The sequence below is a fragment of the Prenolepis imparis genome, unplaced genomic scaffold, assembly GCF_030444845.1.
Source record: "Prenolepis imparis isolate NDT839.2.m4 unplaced genomic scaffold, iyPreImpa1.0 SCAF_6, whole genome shotgun sequence".
In the NCBI taxonomy this organism is placed as follows: Eukaryota; Metazoa; Arthropoda; class Insecta; order Hymenoptera; family Formicidae; genus Prenolepis; species Prenolepis imparis.
In genome coordinates this window covers 6,662,925-6,681,632 of record NW_028141164.1, presented here as the reverse complement: position 1 = coordinate 6,681,632, position 18,708 = coordinate 6,662,925, and the positions used below count along the sequence as shown (strand labels likewise).

The window sequence follows — 18,708 nt, the reverse complement described above, 5'->3', positions numbered from 1 at the left end:
TTACAACATACACAATATAAATATGTAAGCTAGAATTAACGATAGATATATCCACGGATCGTAACACATTCGCGCGCGTGAAAACAGATTAAGTTGGGTTATGTTGGCAAGAGATTTTGCATCCAATTTTTCGCGAAATATGCGTTTCGAACAATTACGACTATATATTAACGTTGAAATTATGATATCCGATTGATAAATATTACAATACAAAGGTTAGAAATCGTTTCTAACGATTATGCTTACTAATTAATCACAGCGGAACGCAGCTCGAACTATCTGATACTCGCGGCGTTTCGGTAATGGCCGCAGCTACAAACATCGGCAACTTCATTCTAATAGCGCGCGCGCGATACTATATGTATACATGACTTAATATTAATAATTAATTAAAACTCGAAGGAGATTCGTTCGAAAAGATATAGCTTTGGAAAAAAAATAATAATTGAAAATAAGGTATTATAACATATTATTTACAACATATAACTATAAATAAGGTATTATAACATATTATTTACAACAAAAATTAAAATAGTAATATTTTAATTTTTTACCATATTATTATTTTAAAATTTAATTAGCAAATTAACGCTTTAATCAGCTGATTTCTGTGAAAAAATATTAATCGAGTGGCTGTCATCGCGAAGGTTAACAGTTTTGACAGTTGTTTAAAATAAAATTAAATAAAATTAAATAAAATCTTTGAATAAAATAACGCGCGCTTGTGTTGTCTAGTGATATATATAGTGCTTGTTATTTTTTATTGTTTTTGACTCGCATTTATGATTTTATGTTAATGATTAAGTGATTGCGCGACGGAAAGGCTAACCGTAGTGAGAAATTGTTGACTCGTACTACTTAATCTATCTACATTCTTACTTTGCGCATAATAAAATTATGATATATAAAGTGCGTGTTATTTTTTATTGTTTTTGACTCGCATTTATGATTTTATGTTAATGATGAAATGATTGCGCGACGGAAAGGCTAAACGTAGTGAGAAATTGTTGACTCGTACTACTTAATCTATCTATATTCTTACTTTGCGTATAATAAAATTATGATATATAAAGTGCGTGTTATTTTTTATTGTTTTTGACTCGCATTTATGATTTTATGTTAATAATTAAGTGATTGCGCAACGAAAAGGCTAACCGTAGTGAGAAATTGTTGACTCGTACTACCACTAGCGGATCCTGACGTCGATAATGGGGGGGGGGAGGTTGCAAAATTATTTTATTTAATATTTTTGGTTTCATGATTAGCTTTTATTCCAGGATCAACGACATCGACAGCTCTTTAATGTTTGTTTTTCTTTATTTATATTTTTTAAACAAATTCAGCAAAACTGTTTCTTTTAATTTGCAAGGAGAGGGGGGGGTTTAACCCCCCCCAGGATCCACCAGTGTATATATATATAATATATACAATATGTATGTATAAGCTACACTGTAAATTATATTCATTACGCATTCAAGGAGTTAAGTATAGATTAAGTCAGACATAGGACGAAATGATGAGATAATTTTGTTGTACGAAAATAATTAGGCAAAATTCTTTATATCTATATAATATATATTATATAGATATAAAGAATTTCACCTAATTATTTTCGTGCAATGAAATTATCTCATCATTTCGTCCTATGTCTGACTTAATCTATACTTAACTCCTTGAATATGTGTAATGAGTATAATTTACAGTGTATCTAATACTTATATATATACACTAGCGGATCCTGACGTCGATAGCTCTTTAATGTTTGTTTTTCTTTATTTATATTTTTTAAACAAATTCAGCAAAACTGTTTCTTTTAATTTGCAAGGGGGGGGGGGGGGGTTACCAAAAAATATTAATCGCGGATAAAAGATATTATAATATATTATTTAGAACATATTATTATTTTAATATTTTCAACATATATTATATACATCCCCATTACCGCATAATTAAATAAAATTAAATAAAATCTTTAAATGAAATGGCGCGCGCTTGTGTTGTCTAGTAGTAATAAAAGCTCCGTGTGTGTCGTCCTATCTTTCAAATCGCGATCATTTCTTTGATTTATTTTGTTACATTTAATTGTTTGATTTTAATGACTATGCGCGATCGTAATTAATCATATTTTCGCGAGTGAATGTCGCCTAAGTGCCACAAAGGAGCAGCAAAGGAAAGACAAGAAAAAAAGACAGAAATTGTCAGCAAAGAGGAAATGGACGATGGCGGAGTAAAATATGAGGTGCAAACGGTTATATAATAAATGGATAAACGAGAAATTAATTTGTAAAATTAAAAATTAATTGCATGTTTATCTTCGCAGTAATGATTCACTTTACATCATTTTGAGATATAAAAATTTTAAACTGACTAATCACAAGCCAAAAGCAATTAGCCATCATTCTGTCGTACATTTGTATTTAATATCTTGTGGTGGAAGCTAGATTAACGGAAATATCTATTTAGTCTAATGCGAAATTCGTAGATCGCGTTCGCTTTTCATGTGGAACTTATATAAGTCAACTCTTGAGATATAACGATACCCGTGAAATATATTCCCGCGTGTATATGAAACAAGCGATATGCAGCAGCGAAGAGAGCTTTTGACGGAGAGGAAAGTCGAGCAAATTCATTGCCGAATAATATAGAGCTATCTATCATAGATTTCCATTTCTGCACTTTTTCATGAAACGATTCGCTTCATATAAAAAGTATCGCTTTATCCTTGGATATATGTAGATACGTACATTATCACATGTTTATCATCTTTAAGAGAGAATTAAGAAAATACAATCTATATTTATTTATTATTTATCAAATATTCGTATATCGATGATCAATATAAAATAATGTAATAATGACAAATAATTGTTATATAAATTACATTTGGCAAATTATCCCATTCGCTATTAACAATAAGATTAGAAACGAAATAAAGTATCCTAGACTTAAAAGATTACGATGTGTTAATAAATTATAAATTATGACGAATTATTCTAATTTATAATAGGCATTGAAATAATAAAAAATAATAAAAGATACGTATGTCAAAAATTATATAAAAAATATAATAATAAAAGACTTAAAAAAAGATTGTTGTTACAAATAATTTGTTGCAATTTGTAATTTGTCATCTGTTGAAATCTATGCAAAATCTCGCGACTCTTAAAGACAATCTCATCTGATTCTTAAACTGCAGTTCTGGTGCATATACATTTTCGATATGCATACACTTACAATTAGTCACTTTGATATAAAATATAGTGTAATGAGTCTAGCACTCTGTCTGTCTGTAGACAGATAAGAACGCGGACCAACAAGCGATATAGATGGAATAATTGCAGATAATTTGCAGCGTCGATTGCTACGCGTTCCCTATACTTGAGTCACCCTTCTCTCACTATTCTGTTTCGTTCGCCCCCTCGTTCCCCAATTATCGTTCCCCTTACTTCCTGCCTCGATTATTCTCTCTCTCTCTCCCCTTGTTCTCCTTGATTCATTTACTTCACCAAGGTGAATGAGACGCACATCTTTACAGCCGTTTCAAGACAAGACGATTTTACTGAAATTCTTAAATGTCTAGTTTCGCGAATATATCTTCGGATGTTTAAATGTAATTATCTTTCTGTAATTACATTTTTCGAAATATCCAAATGTACAATTTATACTTTAACCCGTGAGAGATTTCTCCTTTATGATCTTTTTTCAAATCGCGAAAATTGCTTCAAATTTAAAAAGAGTTACATCGTGTAGATAGCGAGTGAAACTTGCGCTGTTAACGATTCAGAGGTTCTTAAACTTTCATAAGCTAATTACAGCAGTGCAGAACATTCTATGTAGATTTACTAATACACATATATATCTAACAAGGTTAATAATCTTTAAATGACCGAATTGGCTAAACCAGTTTATGTGGAACTCTCCTTTGGTGTTTACTGTTAAATAATGACTGAATTTCAATCTAAGCATGGTCATTTGTGTGCTATCACCATTAAGTCACAGATTATTATTAATAATATAACAGTTTGTCTTTATAATTGAAATATTTAATGTATCTTAATTATCGATATCAGCCTGAAGAGGACCCAATTTAGGGTCGAAACGTAGCTGCAAGAATAAATCTTATCATCTTTAGCCAATTCGGTCATTTAAAGATTATTAACCTTGTTTGTAATTCGATTGGCATCTAATCTTCCTACTTTGATATATATCTAATTTATGTAAATGTTCTACTAACAATTATACACGAATAACGTGTCACAAAAAAGGTAATCGATTTTAACATACATTTCTCGCAATCGTCGACGAATATTTAAAACACGACAGACGAAATCATATCGACTTTAGTTATTCATTAACTGTCTCGATACTTTCGAAAATCAACAAGGGTTGTTAGCCACTTTTAAGACGCCTGCTGCTAGTAAAACTAATACTGAGATTCGAACTTTTGAGTATAGTTGCGCAAAATTGCCTATAAGCGTACAGAAGTCTTTCGTACTGCTGTTCGTGCGAGCTGCGACTTATCGAAACTTTTTCGAAACTTTTATGAAAGGTCCTTTTCTCGCCTCATCACGTCGGACTTTCTCTCTTATTGACTTTAAGCTTGGGTTTGGAAATTCCCGTCACTTCGTCCGTCGTTTTTCCCTTTCTACCATTTCTCGTCTATTTCTTTTGCGTTACACCCGACTGACAGGATTCGACGTTTCGTGACTTAATTTGTTGACACGTCGCTCGATTTGTCAACATAAGTTAGCAAGTTTACGGTTGCCCAAAGCGAATGGAAATCGATTTTGCTTGTCACCGCAATTCGCGACGCAATCGCGCGTACGAATGTTAAAAATAAAAAAATAAAAAAAAATAAAAAAAAACGATAGCGGAAATTAATTTAAATTATTGTATTATAAAATCAGATTCGCGTTTGTAGTAGTTGCGACAAATTTGTAACAAAAATTGCAAAGTTTATGAGTCAATGTAATTAAGAAACAGAATTGGTTAAATTACTAAAAACCGCAATCCACTAACAGAGTTACCTATCGCAGCTATCGTATACTTTAGCAGCGTATTCTGAATATTAATTAAGGTTTTGTATATCATATATTAATACAAAAATATCGATATTATAATTTTAATAAATTATGAAAATGAGATTAAATCACCGTTAAAAATGTGGATTTCATCTTTTCGATTTATTAATTTTTACAACTACAATCCTTTTGCGACGTAAATAGTTGGAAAAGATGTAATAATAATTAACTTTTTTCAAATAAGAAAAAACGTTAGATTTAATAATTTTTTAAAGTAATAATTAATTACCATTAATAAAGGATTAAATAATTTGCATGTAACCGATAAAATTTGTCATTAGTTATCAATTTTTTTTGTATGAGTTGATTACTATAATAGATAGCATCTATGTATAAAAAATAAGGATACACAATTAATCAAGCAATAAAAATTAAATTGCGAGACAATCTATATAAGATTAAGATTGCCAGAAATACTTATGGAATAATCCATTGCATATCATCTACAAAGTTCGAAAAAATTCGCGTATTATAAACTCTAATATTGTACAATATTTCTGAAATTTATCACTATAAACATTTTCTTTCCTTCTTGAAACAGTAAAAAAGATTTTTTTAAATATCGAATCATGAATCGATCCCCCCAAATTGCTGACGCCGCTAACAAGAAATTTATCTTATAAATTGTATCGCTCTCATAATCGTACAGCTTCAGGCAAAACGGGTCAGAAAGGTTGCGACCTTGATCGTTGTCAGCGCGAAGAAACTTACGATCGGATGACCAAAGGAAACCCGCGTGAGATCGGAATGATGGTTGTACGTTACAGGAGGATCGCCAGGAGGCGACGATAAGCGGCTCTACGACGCTCGTTTCCACCCTACGACGCGACCTCTTCATCGATCGACCTCTGATCTCGAAAGCCCTCTTGTATTTTATACGGTTCCGTCTAAATTAAATAGAATCAGGATAATTCGATCCCGGACACGTCCAGCCGACCGTTCCGTACGCCGCGCTATCGCACGAGCTCTCGTTGGTCGTCTCCTGGCGAAAACAGGGACGGATTTTGCAAGATGTTTTTTTTTTTTTAGATTAAGTCGTCGAACTGTGCAAATATATTCATAAATAAATAATTTCTTTTAGGAAAAATACGGGTCATTAATAATTTTTGTAAACAAAAAAGAATGACTTTTTTCAAGTTTAACTTTAATAGCAAGGATAGTTAACAAAATCTAATTCGCGTTATTAAACAACTTAACTAAATTTTCAGATCTTACGACAAACATTTAATACTAATAAACATATAAAAGTTGTGTTGTAAAAAAGATGGTATTCTCTCTCCCCAGTCTATATATATTATAGCTAAAGGTGAATCAAATATTTATAGAAGAATATATCGAATGTAGCAGTTTAATTTCAATTTTTAATAACTACTTTAATAATTCACATTTTAATAATATTCCGAGGAATTTTGCGTAAAAGATAATTTTGCTGAAAAAAATGTCAATTTTTTAAATCTGTACATTGCGTAAAATAACAAAGCAGATGTGTCCTTTGACATCTCTTTATTCGTGTACGTTCCCGGGGAGCCCCCCAATCGTTAAACTCACGCGTCGGCAAGTCACGGTCCATCCCTGGACAGAAAGGTCGAATGGGGCGCGTAAATGTAGGTGCTGCCCGTCACGATAAACTAAATAGACCGTGCCATAGCCGATCCTCGGCTTATTGGAGCGCTCTCACCCTCGGAAAGTGGTCAAGATTTCACTTACCGCCGTACGGATCTCTCTCGAGGTTACAACGATTATACATCTATACGGCTATATATTGACTTGACCTTTATTAACGAAAACCATCGATTCCCGCAATTTTTCATGCATAATGCAAGTTTCAGTAAATATAGTGGCGGTAAATATAAGATCTTATCGGAATTCTAACTTCCTGTTCTTTTTTTCTTTTTTTTAGTTCTCAAAAATATTGGTTTAAAGGAATTCCAAAAATAAGTTGATCGGATATAAAACCGAAATAGAAACGACAGTAGTCGTTTTAATTTTCCATTGTAGTTTTTATTTTATTTCATATTGTCCTTTTCTCGTGACACGCGTTAAACTGTCTCTCTGAGGAGAGAGAAAAATCCGAATATAGAATAGAGAGCGAGATGTTGACAAGAATAGTTAAGGAATTTGCACCAAATTACAGAGCGGTAGCGAATCCAAGGAGCTAGTCTTCAGCAAGTTCGCACGATGCGTTGTCCCGACCTCCGGTATGTATGTAGATATATAACTGCACAGCCAGCTGTAAATTAGTGCCCTGACTAATTGGGGCACGAAATAGGATGATCAAATATAGAAAGCTAATCCGGTATTCTCTGCAAGATTTTGGATAACCCGTTTCTCCCCCGGTGAACGGAAATCTTTAGATATAAATGTGTATGAAGATATATATATTCCTTTCGCAATTATTATTTTATTTACATCAATTTTTAATTATTTACTTCTATTTAATTCTAAAAAAGCAATTATTAGGAATTAAAGGCTATCTTTAATATAGATATCGCGACGTCTCGCGTTAAAAAATTAACGTCGCGACGCAGCGCCGCGAGGGATTGATCGAAAGGAATCGATAAATCGGTCGGAACGATTTGTTATTTCATCCATCCGCGAGCAATTATATATGGCGGCTCGTATAGCGGCAGCCGGCAGTCGGGCACCGATATGTTATTATTAAAGCATTGTTTTCAGTCTGCTCTCGGATACGATCTCGACTTGAAGGGTATCATGCGAGACTCCTGTTTATCGCCGTGAGCGAGCTCGCGCGAAAAGAAAAGAATGGACGAACGATGAACGATGAGAGAGCCCGAAGGAGATGACTCGAAGTAAATAAGAGCATTAAGAACATACTGGATTAAGATTACATCGAGCCCTAAGCGAGTGTGTATTTATATGGGCGGGGTGCGGAAAAATTTAATATACAACTCGAAGGTTGAAATAAACGCCTCTTTGTGATTCTATAAGAAGCTACATGAGTTCACCGCGCCCACAAAGTCGAGAAGACACGCGAGAGGAATACTGAATGAAATAATGCAGTTTAAAATGTCATCGTTCGCTGACTATTCTTAGAAGCAGATAATTGCAATTAAGCGCTTGATACATCCGTAAAAATTTATATGAATCAATTGTAACGTGTTATTTCGTTTGCCAGCAGGACGCGAGCACGTTGTATCTATTATATATATTTATATATACACATACATATATCTTTTTTCATTCTATTTAATTGTTTTCTATTTGAGAATTATTGATTGTTCTAGTTCAGAAATATTAATATAAAAACACACAGTACAAGCTAGATGAGTTATTAATTATGCAATTATTAAAATTGCATAGAATTTGCAGAGTGAAACGGAAAAATGTCAGCATTAATTAATTAAAATAAAAGTGCGATTTTATTTAGATTTATTTGTGACATTACGGTTTTAATACTGACATACAATTACCAATCGTTATTTTTACGTTATATTACGTTATTAATTGTACAATAAACTTTAATTGGTTGCAAGAGAGATACAGTAGCACGAGAATTGTTTAGTCTATCAATAAAGTATTTTCCGCTTAAAAGAGGGAGTACAAAATTGCAATATAGATAAGAAATGCGTGCTGTAAAATAGTAGGAAAAAAAAAGGAGAGCGGGGGTGGAGAAGAAAATCGTAAGAATCGGAAAGAAGCAGAGGAGCAAGAAGACCGCTCGATTCTCGGAGGCTGATAATTTACGAACTAGCGTGATCACATCACCCTCTCCGCGATTTAGGAGCCAATTTCCAAAGTGCGAGGCGTGCTCCTACTTAGACGTTACTCGCTTTTAGAGAGGATCGAACGGCATGACGGAGGATAAGAAGAAGCAGCGTGAAATAGCGCGGCTATCGAAGAGTAACCGAGAAGACGGCGTTCCTCTCTCACCTTCTTTCTGCCCCTCCACCCCGATGGGAGAGCTTCAATTTCAATTTAAATAGTTCTTACCTCCCCACGGTCAGTAGTCTTTCGTTTCAACTAATGCGTTCGGCTCTTGCTACGCATCTACTACATTCGTATATTCGTATCGGTAAAAGGGATCGAGAGATAAAAGAACTCAGGGTGGGATAAGATAGCGGGGCGGAGGACCGTGGAAAGCCGTTGGTTGAGAACTGTGTGATAAAGAGCGAGACGAGAGTGGAGATGGAAAAGAAAATAAGGACGAGAAGTTGGGAAAAGGGTTTGTAGTAAAGGGAAGGAGGGAGCAGAGAAAGAAGCAGAGAGAGGAGGTTCGGGGTACTTTCTTGCCTTCGCTGAAATCCAATATTCGGACAGCGAGGAAGAATCTCGGGGTGAGTTCTCCATCTACCACTTAGTTCTTAGAAATTTATATCGCGTCGCAATTTATCTCGCGTTACGCTCCTCCTCTCCCGCCTCACGCGCCACGTTCCTCGATACAAATGTAATAAGGCGACCCGGTAGGGGCGATAAATCAGATCGCGTTAGTTTCAGATGTCGTCCTGAGGATCGTTACGACCGTTGCCGCCCTCGGAAGGCTTAAAGAGAAAAAGATCGTGACACATACTTGATCCCGGCCTTACGATGCGGAACGAGGACGCGCGCGTTCGCTCTTTCGTTATCCCAGTGAGCGTCTCCGACCGAGAGTGAACGAGGATTCTGACAGCTGTTTCGTATAGAAGATCTTCAAAATCTGCGCGAATCCGCGACGATATGAAGATGCAAATCGAGCGTGTAAACTCGCGGTAGAAACGCGGTAGAGCGCACGAAATGTCGTGCTGCTATTTCTCATTTAAAAGTTAGTCAATTTTTAATTCTTTTATGTTCATTTGCAATGCTAATTAAGAAATCATTTTAAAAAGTGATGGCAACTCTTTTTAAAATCTATCTTTGTATATATTTATAGAAAAATAATATAGATGTTGATTTTAATAGACTTATAAAGGTCAATGTAATAACTTTTTTTATAAAAAAGAATCAGTGTTGCGAAAAATATTTAATAATTATAATAAATTATTTATATATTAATTTATATATTAATATATTTTATGTGGGGTGGAGATGTATACAAAATGTTTACAATAAAGAAGAATATGACGTTTACGTAAGCTAAATTCGTTCCTCTCGCACTTACACTACTAAAAAAAATATGCGAATATGTTCTTGCGGCCGACCTCATTTTTCGTTTAGCCGTAACATCACGATAGAGCGCTGGAAAAGAGCACTGCCAGGACGAGATAATAGCAGGGCACCAACCGCGAGCTTTGGTCGGTTAAAGTGGCGAGAGAGAGAGAGAGAGAGAAAGAGAGAGAGAGATCGGGGGCGCTGCCCCTTCGCACCAATTAAATCTAATTACTCCAACTCCCGTAAGGGTAACGTCCATCTAATTATCGTTTGACCAAAGCATGTATTAATGATGGACGGTCTCGGCGTACGCGACTATGCGTAGGCGTGAGCATAGTATAGCTTAAAGCGAATTCACGCGCTTTTAACGATCATTGAAAATAAAAAAGAAATGAATTATTATAAGATTGAATAATACGGAATAATATAAAAAATAAAGCTATCGGATAAATAAAAGAAAATAATGTAAGAAAAAGATCAAAAAAAGATTCGATAAAAATAATGAAAAAGATAATAATAATCAAAGTAATGTGACATTACAAAGATAATAAAATTAATAAAATTATTAAAAATTGTATGTTGATATTGTTTACAAATACATTTACTTAATTTCAAATCAAGATATCATTGATGTCTGTGATATTATAATAATTGCCTTCATATTTTTCAAAAAATAAAAAAATACTAAATCAAAGAAAAAATTGTCGTAAATTAAAAATTAATAATTATTAAAAGATCGTTAAAAATTATTGATTTTATTACATTGACAATAAAATTTAATTCAATGGTATTAAATAATATAAATAAATTTATTATTTACTATATGTATATAAAACGCCTAAACTAAAAATTTATTGACGTATTATCGACTTATGGATAATTTATCCGAAATAATCATATCATGAATCGACTGTATAAATGCGACTTTAGCTTGCACGCGGTGCGTGCACAGGCATATTTTAATGGACGAGGAAAGAAACCGTAATATCGCGTCAGTGGCCTGGCAGGGTCAACGGGGGTTAAATCGCTCCCACAACGAGTCGGCTGGTCGGCTGCTGCTACAAAGACCTATGCCCTATAACTCGATGCAAACCTGACTTATGACTATCTCGATCGACATTCAAGACCCATTCTATTACTCGAAATTGCGAGTTTTTTTTTGCGCGTGACGAATCACTTATGTCGATGTTTCTTGTAGATAAATATTAATGGGATGCATCAATTATATGTTAAATAAAAAAATAAATAAAAAATAAAATTAATTTTATTTTCTTGTGACAAATGTAGACGCGTATTATTACAGAACAAGCCTCGAGAAACGTCAAAATTTTAGCAATATCAAATGTCCCGGCGAGCCTTTGTTACAATATTGCAGAAAAGAGCGATTTGTAAAGAGAATATAAATTGTTGAGATAAAGATATTCATAATAACGTGCATGAAAATAGATATACATAGGAAGACATTGTTATTTCCCCGAAAATATTATCTTTCAGAGAAATAACAAGACAGCGCAGATAATCTCAAATGCGGACTCTATACATTTGCACATAATTTCCTTTTTTCCTTCGTCATCAAATAAAAGCAGAGATACATGGTATCCGTAATAACAATTTGCCACTCACTCCGGCATTAGACACGAGAGCCCGGATCGAGCAGAAATTATAGCCACACCCGCACTTTCAGGCTTACGAGTTCCCTTCGTGTAAATAAGAAATGCGTCATTTGTCATCATTACAGCTTATCTATTATAGTATGTGGCAAATAGAATAGGATCAAATAATGCGTCTTGCGGAACAGTGTACTTTTCCCAGCTATACGTATCATCGTTCAAAGAAAATATATTGACTTCATTCTACGCGTGGACGCGTCCTTGCAATCTATTTGTTATACTGTTTATTTAAAACTAATAAAAATATAGTAAAATTAGACAAAATTTAACTACAGAAAATAATTTTAATGAGCATATATATAGAAGACGTTAACTATTAATTGTTGTTCCAGAAATGCCAATCCATTATACACATATTTGAATAAAAAATAAAATATAAAAATTACAATTATTATTCATTTTCTATATAGCTGCTAAGAAATCTACAGTTTAATTATAGAGGTCTACAATTTAATTATTTCTTAATTTTAAAAATAGTATCTATCGTTCGAATATTTTATCCTATAACGATTCATTGCAATTAATAGTGTTAAAAAATTTATGAAAGTGCTAATAATTATTGATTTATCATCGCGACGTTTTATTCGAGTTATGTAAGCCGATCAAAATGCAAAGAATTGATGAAAGGAATAACGTCTTAATCTTATCTCGACCACACGCGCGAGCATGCGCGAATGTTTCCGAAATCGATTAATATGCTAATTCGGCTACTTCCGCGAAAGTTAAATGCTCGATGTCGTCAAGGGCTTAAAGAGATACTTATACAGGGTCATAGAGATTAGCGATTATAAGCCAGTGGATAGTAGCCGGAGTTATTAATACTAACTCAATGCAATCCTCGGCACCTGGCAAAGTTCTACCTCACAAAGTTCCGATATAATTGATAGAGCTTTACCTCTCCTCTCCCCAAAGAATTCCCAAACATCATAATTGATATACAATTTTTAAAAAAATTCCGACAATTGAACGTAGAAATAGGAATATGGGAAATTCTCGCGGTCGCGCGCGACAGTTTAATATTTATCGTCACCATCACGTTTGTTCTTTTTTTTTTTACTTTTCGGTTTAGCTCTCTCTTCGCACGGTGCGGTTCTTTCAAATATTCAAGGGGTGCGCCGGCCAAAAGGAAGGAACGCGAGAAAATCATTTCACAACGGGAATCGTTACTTAAAGCGCACCCGGAAAGGCAAACAAATAATACTCAACTATTCATATCACTTCTCGCCAACTTTACGATATTCTAATTACCGTCGACTGAAACTGAATTCCGCATCACCCTCCGGGTATGAATATTCTTTCCCCCAGCATCCCTCTCCTCTCCCCCTCCTGCCTATCTACTCTGTGTCGACCCTCCGCCGACCTTTCGTCCCTCTCGCCCCGCGAATCTCCGACCGGGCCGCGCTGCATAAATCACTCCGTCCACGGCCATTACGGACAAAACCAACGTTATATAGGAGAAGGAACGAAAGGGGGTTTTCTTCATCCCGACGAGACTTCGAAATATTTTCTGCGACCCGTATGGGAATACAGCTTTTATACACGGCGAGTAATTCCCATGCATATGAACAACAACACGGGAGGGTCACAGCAGGGGTCATCTACTTGCCTTCTCCTCCCCCCTGCCCCTCTAATTCGTCGAACAGCAAATTCTCGAAGAATGAGAACAAAACAAAACGTAGAGATATATGCACGCATGTGTGTGTACATACTTCTTTCTACATCCGCTTATATACTCTCTTCCGCAAGCAACATCCTGTCAAATATATATATGCAATCGTGAATATCTGAATACGAGATCAAAGTCTTAATACACAAAAGGCATGACTCGTCTTTAAAATTTAATTGAATTTTCAGCCAATTTTCACCCAAGATAATAAAAGAAACTCTCTAGTATGAATTAGGTTGAAAATCTCTCTTTCTCTCATGGGAATCACCACATGGCTCAATCTTAATTATGAGCATACACTCAATGACCATAGATATCCATCAAGTGTGTGACACTACAATGGTCCCTATAATTATTGAGGATGTACTTTTGCTTATTTGATTATTTAATGTATCAGAGTGACACGCATGTAGTCATTTCAATAACCATTAGGCCATCTTTACTAACAAAGTGCATTTCTGAAAACTTTTTCAATCGATAAAATTGAGTTTACTAAACAAATAACACAGTATCACACATTTTGTATTAAAAGCACGCAATACATTAAGCCATTTTAATTCTCTCAACCGGTTTAACAATATCAATTTCTGTTTATCTAATAGAGCTTATATATCTATTTTTATTTTATTTTCATCGTTAATTGAGTATTATTTATCTAATTTTTCAATTATCTTAATTTTTAAATTATCTAATTTTAAATTTATTAAAATTTTTAAAAACATTCATGTCTTTTAATTGATATTTTCATAATATTCATGTAAAAAGTATATCAACAAAAGAAAGCACATAATATTGCGAATTAAAAGAAACACAAATCAACAAGACTAAGCAGCTAAATAACTCTTAAAGTTTTTTGATGATATTAACTATTAACACATTCTTGAGATAATGAAAAGCTCATTAGATGCATTGACGCGACCCAAACGTTCCATCAGAAGAAGGAGAAGAATATACGTCAAAATTTTCAATTTGGCGCGAACCATATCAATCGAAAACTATTCCAATTTATTCGACCGCGGTAATTAAAGACGCGCGCGCGGCTCTTTGGGCTCTTTTATTTAATTTCCATGCCAGCGGATGAAAGAGAGGAGCGTCAAAAGCAGAGGAGCGAAATACGCGTTGCGTCAACCGGAAACTGGCGTGCGCGCGCTCGCGCGCACACATGCCTCCCGTGGGATAATCGAGGGAAGCCATGATGAACGACGCACCTCTTCCCGCGGGATATGGCGAAACGACGGGGAGAAAGATGCTAAGACCCGATCCCCCCGCGGTCTCCAGAAGTTTCCCTTTTCCGTAATACGCCGCCGGAGAGTGACGATGGCCGCGTAGGGGACGGAGGACGAAGATGACGACGGACGGAGAAGAGGGCCGTGGAAAAAGGGGGTCACACACATCGTCGACGCATACGACGATGTAAGGAGGCACCTCGGCGCAACATAAAATCGCCATTACCGCGCGGCCGTATGGCGAGTTACGATGGCGGCGCGAACGTCTTCTTACGCTCTCGACGGTCCTATAAATAAATACGTCGTTCCATCTTACGTACTTCGACGGCGTTCGCCCGTTTCCCCGGTATGCTGGAAACGAAGTCTCTACGACGTAGCTCTTGGCGTAGTTCCACGACGAAGAGTCCCATGACGACGCCAACCCCGACGCGAAAACGAACGACAATGCGTGTCGACTTTCAGTTATCGAACCTTGGGCGATGCCCGTGAGGGACCCACCATCGAAGCGTGATATTGTCACTCAACGACGGATATCTCGGCTAATACTTTCGCGATCGATTTTCTTTTTTTTCGCGGACGAGTCGTGAAGACGTACTCGTTGCACGAATTCATTCCCATGAATACGGTGGCCGTATCTGTACGGATTCATCTTCGTTATCGCGTAACCTCTAATGACTCTCGGAGGAAATGACTATTCTCGGATCCCTTAAATTTCGAAGAATTCTACCGTGATATCTACGGGCGGCGCGGTCTCTCTTCTTGTTCAATTAAACGCGAGTGTGACTCATTCGTAATCGTACTCCGCAAGGACGGGCAGAAGAGACTCGATGTTGTGTGATTCTCGGTATAGGATGACTCCTCGGAACGAGCTCCCTTTGTTGCCAAAAGATATCGAGGATTGATAAGCACGGATATGTATTAGTAAAATCGATTATCGTACACGACGACGACTCAATCCATTATATTAATATATATGTATATTCGTCGTCATAACGTTATTTTTCTCACAGAAATCGTTGCGCATCCGCAATTATATCCGTAAAATTATTCAAAAACTCGTTGTTTCCTGCTCTTACTATTTACGAGTCCGCGCGAGTATTTAAGAGGTAATGGAATTTGCTCCGGTGGCAGGAAGGATTCGAGATGCGCCGGAAGAAGATTGTACAAAGAGAAAGTTCCGCGAAAACAATTCGTAATATTACCGCTCGAGGAAATTGCATTAACCAGAAATGCTGACGTATGAATTAGTAAAATTGCGAGCAGCCCCGTTTACGCTTACGTTAAGCATATTACTCCCGCGAATCTGACATAATCATGGACGGAGCCTGTGAATTTTGTAGAGCTAAGAAAACAAAGAGAGAGAGAAAGAGAAAGAGAGTAACTATACGCGTTACTAGATTGCTAAGGAAGAGAGTCGAGTAATTCTCAATTTGCATACAAACATTTCGTAATATTTTGAAACGAAACGCACGGGCGAAAGTAATTGCCGGACGACAAGTGGATGACGACAAGGAAGAAATTAGGCAAAGGGGGAGATGTTACGAAATGCGCCGTTGAAAGAGAACGATAAAAATGAAAGATATCGTGAGAAACGCAGAGTCACACAGTCGTTTAGACGCGTCATAAAGCATTTCTGCTCCCTGTTTCCAGCCGGAGCAAACTCTACTTTCGCTCTCTCGTCTCGTCCTTTCCCTATCACCACCATATATCCATTCCATGGATAGATATAGGCGCATCTGCTTGTCTACTGGCGATCTGCTCGACCGAGAGGATACGATATTTTTATTAGTCATCCCGATAAATTGGTTTCGGACAACACGAAAGGATCCTGCCGCACCTTCATGTGTATGTGTACGTGTGTGTGTTTTTATCCCTCCTTTTTTCTTTCCTCTTTTATTCCGGGAGCATCCGCCTTCTTTGTTCAAGAGCAAAAAGGTAAACGGGTATATATGTCTATTTCGTAACTCGATATAAGATATAAGTCGAACTGCGTACATTCGATAACTCACAAGACAAAGTCGAGTCTTTCGCGAAGGAATGCCATGTTCTAGAAAACATCGCGCGCAAGTCTGTCCCGCATGGAATACGCTACATGTCTGCTACACTAATTACCGCGTTTCAATTATTTACATACAACTTCAGATATAATTGATACGGTCGCATCGAGATAATAAGACGAAACGTGCAAATTCGCGTCACGTTCTCACGTTGACAGTCCGAAAAGCAGAACTGCTTTGTACGATGTAAACGAAGAATAAATAAAGGGCCACGGTGCGTAAACACGGGGGTTGCATAGAAATCGATGACGTAACGCGACCGTGTCACAGTTCTGAGCGATGCTAATCCTCTGTTTACGTAAAATCCTATCGTGTTCACCGAAGAGTACAAATTTAGAAAGTTTCTAGTTTTGCTGGACAATTAACGCGCTCGATAATTCATTCGAAACAATATTTTCGGTACATCTTTGAAGGACTAAAAAAATCCCATGAATTTTATTCTCATAATTACTGAGATCTCTGTTGATTTTCAGAAAATACATTTAAAGTAAAAATACGTTCAGAAAATCTGCTGAAAGATTTAATGATATAATTTTAAATGAAAACCCTTTTTGAGAAGTTATAATTTTAAATGAAAACCCTTGAAAGTCGAAATATACGAGAAGCACTTTGAACACAATTATAAAATTTAATTTCACGTAAGCGCATGTTCACGAAACATTATTTAACAATTATCTAATTAATTCATATAAAAATATGTTTTTCACAATAAAATACATTTTTCAATAAAATTAAAATCTCCCGAATAAGTTTTCATCTTTATATTTTTTTTTTAAATTTACTTTTATTTAATCTTAAATCTATTTCGTAAATCCGTGTTTTGTATAACTTTTATTATTTTGCCCGATCTCAATTGCTAGTACATCAAGATAATATTCAAGATATAATTCAAATAAATTAGTTCCTCTTACATATTACATGTGCTCTGTATATATTTGTGTTAAAAATCAATATAACGTTTTCGAATTAAATGTACGTATCGGAAAACTGATAATACCGTTTTATCTATGCTCTTTTACAACTAGTAAAATGTATTTGGGTCTTCAGTTCTATATATAGATACTGTTATTTCACTCGCTAACTGGCTAATATACCGACATTAACCCAATTAATTATCTTCAATGTGAGCAAGTGTTACATGGAAATTCAACGTATGACGCATCGCTCCTATCTCGATTTGACAAAGATAATGAGTCGACGACGACGACGAGGGGAGACAATCATTGGCACATGTATAGTATGTGGATACAACTTAACACGTACGTTTGTATGACTCAATGGGAAAGCTCGCATATACCAAGTCAGCCAATGTCTCGATATTCATGAGGTCAAAGCAGCTGCACGAGTAATTCTGAAGGGCACAAACGAGGGAGAGAAAAATGAATAATAAGCGAGAATAAAGGTAATTTGACTCTCGCACGCGAGAAACGAATTATCACGAATATTTTATAAAATTAAGGATTTTTATTTATAAGTTAAAACAGGATTAGCCCGATAATAATTGTATATTAATAATAATGTGGTTTACATTTACAAAATCTCTAATGAGTTATATATATGTTACGTATATTCATTTAATATCGGCGCGATGTACAGATCGTAATAATTTATAAACTATCGATTCTAAAATTTATTGGGAGTAATAGAAATTCTATCCGTGCGCTTTGTAGCGCGATTAATGTTACGCGTTAAAATTATTTTAATTATCGGATACTAGTAAACTTAAATAATAATATACCGATCGAAATATTGGAAAATGTGCATGAGGCTGTGCATTAAAATTTCACGAATAATAAAATAGCGATTGTACAATACGAACAATAAAACAACAAAATAATAAAATTTATCTTTTACGAAGTAGGTTGTTCAGGACCAAACCGGAATATCGCTAATAAGAAATTAATAATTAAAATTAGCGCTTTC

General features: G+C 35.5%; 1 protein-coding gene across 1 annotated transcript in view; it reads right to left on the bottom strand.

The window, feature by feature from the left end:
• The window catches only part of LOC145936957 (synaptogenesis protein syg-1), a 396,806-nt gene that overhangs the window by 365,676 nt on the left and 12,422 nt on the right, over positions 1-18,708 (bottom strand). The gene's annotated exons all lie outside the window — the stretch shown is intronic.